Genomic DNA, 4828 nt, shown 5'->3' on the forward strand with positions numbered 1-4828 from the left:
ACTTAACCTAAGTAACACTATAGAAATAATTCTTAAAAGGTCAGATACACATTCTTCATGGAACCACGGACTTTTGTCTATTAACAAAATTAAATCTTTGGACAAACCTTTCACTTGTGTAAATGCACGTGACAATCAGCTAGGAACTCTCAAGGATCCTTCCTAGTTGATTTGGTGCTCATCCGGAAAAAAAATTGTAGCCGATGCTAGCACGGTTAGCATGCATAGCAACATCCAATAGCTTCCCCTCAAATCTCTATCAAATCTCTACTTCTAATGAAGCAGTTGGTAGTCTTCACCGATCAATTTTTGTCCCACCACTTCGTTCGGTTTTTTTTTCTAGGTTAACCTTAGTAGATTTTTTCCGCACCACCGCTCCGGCTCAGAAAACCCCGTACTCATGCAGACAGACGACGGCCAACGCATTCATGGTGGAGGGAAAGATTGGTGTTGATCCTGTTTGTAAGTTTCCCCCACGTACTGTTGTTATTTATGCTTGATTATGTATGGTATTTTCTTGATTTGGTAACTGGATATACCTGCATTATTGTTGCCAGGCCAAGATTTTCAAGAAACTTACATTAAGCAACATCATGAGGTTATCCTTGGAATATAACAGTGCCATGGCATTTTCTGAGTACATTAATGAAAGATACTAAGATATCGTCTGGATTGAAGAAATTAAAATGATTTACATGCTTCAATCAAATTAAATAGTGAGGAAAGATAAATCAAATTAAAAGTGTGTGTTGCTTTAGTTGTTAAAAGCAACGTAAGTAAGAAAGTACATCTGCCGCCATGTGACCTTACATGTTCCTCAAGACTCAGTTTTTGTAACGCATACAAGAGAAATTTGGATGATGCACAGTTATAGATATGAATATTTGCGAACAAATCAGGTTATAACAGCACTTAATATAATGGTTGCATCTGGCCTCCTCGAGCTTTTTATTAGGTCAATGGTAAAATAACACTTAATATAATGTTTACACACGATATTTGATCTTTTTATACTATGTGAGAATCGATGTGGAGGTGAAAGCATGTAACTCATTAGAGCTTAAAAAAAGTGGAATTTGTATTTCAGTTTTTAGATCTTAAATGTGCTCATACTATAGCCATTTCGTTTGAAATTTAGATAGTCCCTCTGATGTTCTAATTACCGCCACTGAAATCTATGAGTTAGCAATTTGAGGGATTGTAATATCTTTATTTGTGTGGCGCCGTCTTCTGCCTTTTTAGGTATGCAAATCCTTAGATGGATGAAATTCCTTTGCATCTAAGTAAGTGGTATGAAAGGGACGCGGAGTTCGTGAACTCGAGCACACAGGAGCTCGATATCTGTCCCGTTCACTACTGCGTCGTGATTCGCTGCATTCAATGCCCGGGACAGGCCTGTGGTCGACCAGGAATTGGGAAAGTCAGATATACGTACAGGTGCAGACCTGAAAGGTGGGCCATGGCTCTGACGGACGTTAGGACGCCGTCCACTGATCGGCGGACAGCCGTGGCCCAGGACGTCGGCGCCGTCCGAGTCTGTGGTTCAGAACGGTCTCAGATATGTGCGGCGGAGTGTCTGCATAGGCACACCAGGTGGAGATCAACCACAATCATCTGAGCAACCCATAGAGCAGTAGATTGTCCCCCAGAGTACCGGGGTGGACGTTTAGGTAAGCAGTTTGTTGGTACTGATATTTTTTGGTAGTTAAAATGCTGCAAATTTCAGTATGAAAAGTGGCCGGTAGTGGCATTTGATGGTTTCTTCAGTAAACTGCTTAATTTACGATCGACGATTTCCGTTCAGGGCGACGTGTGTCTATGTATGACTATTTTAATTGATTTTGCTCTATCATGTCCTGTGTAGTTCAGCAACGAACCTAATTTTTTAGTTGAATAGGTGATTGTTCCTGCATGACAACACAATATATGACTCTGTATCTAAAGGAAAAAAGAACTGAAAAGTTTAACATTGCATTTGTTTTTGTTCAGGTCAGCTATGCATTTTTGTGTGGTTCAGAATTATATGATGACACGCATAAGTCTGCGGTTACACTTTGGTACAAATGCAGAGTCAGGATTGGGGCTGAAGCAGGCAGAGCGCCATGCCAAAATAGGATTTCAGCAATGGAGAAATCAATCCGGGGGTTTGCCGAACATCCTGGTGACAATGTCATTGTGCCAAAATTAGGGACTAGCTTCCACACACTGGGTGAAGCTTACGATTTTTACAATCTGTAGTCATGGGAGAAAGGTTTTGGCATCTCAAATTTCTTCCTTTGCAAACAGACGCTCGATGCAATAAGTGAGTCATTGATCGACCTCCCAATGATGGAAGTAGCACTGTGTTTGGTGAGAGGTGGGATGAACTGTCTGGAAGAAAATTATGTTACCCTTACAAACTATGGACAAGGGGTGTCATCCGGTACCCTCTCAACCTTCAGTCTCTGAACTTATATTACAGTTTTTCACTTCGGCGTCCACACAAGAGCTATCTAGGTAGACATTTGCACTGGACCTGATTAAACAGAGTATATGGTGTACTCTGCACATGTGCTTATTTTTTGCGACAATTATTCGGCCGTTTAAAACTCTCCTTTTTTTCAGGAACTTGTGCACGAGAATCCTATGTTTGTAAGGATAACAGGGGTGGTGCTGAAGGAACAGCTTGGGGGTGACACGATGATTGACCATGAGCTGATGTCTGTCATTATCCATAGGTGTTGCCAGGCTGAATGAATGCATGAAAATCAATATATGAAAATTATGTTACCCTCGCTTAAATTCTGTTCTCACTGGTATACGTCGGCATCATTGCACAGCACAACATATGAAAATCAATATGCGAAGCCCTGCACGAATGCATGAAGCTACAGGGCAATTTCTGCCCCCTCGCCCGTGAGGCACTTCGGCATGTTCTTGCCCCATCAGACTCCGCATTTGACACCAGCTGAAACGTCGCCATACTAAATTACCCAGGATGTCCCACTAGGTGAATTATATCCTTAGCATCTGATGACGGGGTATGTCCCACTAGATGATTTATATCCTTAGCATCTCATAAACATAAGTGTTCCCAACGCAAGCTTATGTACCCCTAATGCTACATTTGAATTATGTGTCGAGCATTTGTACTATCAAAGACCATGGTTTCAAACCATATCCTTTGTTGTTAAGCAATCTGCTGCCCCTGATATACTCTCTCCTTGCGTCGTGCCATGCACATGTTTTGGTATCTTACTTAAGCTCGGTGGTCAACACTTTTTGCATACACAAGCCTTTTTATGTCTGATCTATACAGTCGCTCATTCATGTCCAAGATCCAACACATTCGCACTGACCGACAACTATCCGATGATTTGGCCAGTCTGCACAATCCATAGACTACATCTGCAACGGATATTCAAATTTATTAATTTTCCAACCTCATCCCACAAATACATTACCCTTTCCCTTGCTTAAAACACCCACTGGCTCATGAATGGGACACCAAATTTAACTGCAACTCACAACCCCAAGTGTTCAATGGCACCATCTTGGATCAGCCAGAGATAGTCTTACAGACTGATGCTTTCTACATGCTCTGGCCCTTTAGCAACAACCACATGCAGGAGCAAACTTTAACTGAATTTACATGTACAGAACACCCAAACTTAACTGAATACCACACAACAAGAAGTCGACCACACATTATATAAACCAATACAAGCATCGAGTAGTTCCATTTTATCATCAAGCAGCTCACATAAGGCACGTAGTGTCATTACATGGGATTACACATAAATAAATAACAGAGTGATCACTTAGTCTTACACACCAAATGTATGGGGTGCAAGCTAAAATGTAATCACCGGCTCAAAACACCCATGACATACTTAGCAAACTTTAACGAATATGTTTTCCAAATTTACATCCGTGCTTGCGTTTCCAAACTGAAATACGTGTAAGCTTCAGACAGACCAGAACAACAACACCTCGATCATGAAATCCGGCAGCTCAGCTTTATTCACAAAATCACCTCGTACGCGATTGAATGTCGGAGGTAATACAACTGGTTCTGCACATGGACATTTCAATAATCAGTTATAATATTCCAACCGGAAACTGTCAGGTATGGTAAAAGGTGCTTGAACCACTTCCTGCGATTTGCAAATCACAAATCATTCTCAGTGATGTTCAGCTACTATATACTGTTGAAATCCCATGCTAATTTAAAATTTGACTTACTTGGTGAGCTCCCTTGAGGTGCATGCAAGCATTTTGTCATAGAAAGCTGGCACATCCTTTCGCAAGTGGCTCTTCATGCTTAAAAATGGCGATTGAGCTCGGCCTGGTACTCCTCATTCGATCTCATGAATCCACAAAGTCCACCCTGCAGAATCAAAAGGATTAGCACACACAATAATTAAAAACGGATCTGACTGGATTAACCATGCAGTTTAAGCTGCAACTTACATATCTCTGTTGCACTTGTAGAAATGATTCTCTGCATTCGCTGATCCAGGTGATTACCCGCTCGCCGCAGTCGCTGCATGGGATGAGCGGATGTATCTCCTTCCGTACGGTGACCGACAATGAGGTAGACATGAAAGACTAAAGATGGAAGACTGATTGCCACAGCGGATCTGTTCGGATTTGGATTGGATTTAGCAGGGTGTGGATAAGACGAGCTGTGTTGGGAAGGTTGGTGGCTACAACGAGTCAACGACCGGGCACCATAGATATACTTCGTCACGCCGTTAGCCCAGAATCTTCTGCAAGACGGCTCATATCGTCTACCTCCGTCCCGAGCTGCGCTCTTCATGTCTAACGGGGTAACGATTGATGCTTG

At 42.0% G+C, this 4828-nt stretch overlaps 1 long non-coding RNA gene across 2 annotated transcripts; it reads left to right on the forward strand.

The window, feature by feature from the left end:
- The first annotated feature begins 403 nt into the window (after positions 1-403).
- LOC123086077 (uncharacterized) lies at positions 404-2732 on the forward strand. 2 transcript variants are annotated; one of them, XR_006440380.1, is made up of 4 exons: positions 404-462; positions 1243-1670; positions 1990-2496; positions 2605-2732. It is a non-coding gene; the product is annotated as an uncharacterized lncRNA (long non-coding RNA). The 2 variants fall into 2 exon arrangements; XR_006440384.1 differs by having other exon boundaries at positions 1990-2422.
- Positions 2733-4828: the final 2096 nt, after the last annotated feature.

The sequence above is a fragment of the Triticum aestivum genome, chromosome 1B, assembly GCF_018294505.1.
Source record: "Triticum aestivum cultivar Chinese Spring chromosome 1B, IWGSC CS RefSeq v2.1, whole genome shotgun sequence".
Taxonomy (NCBI): Eukaryota; Viridiplantae; Streptophyta; class Magnoliopsida; order Poales; family Poaceae; genus Triticum; species Triticum aestivum.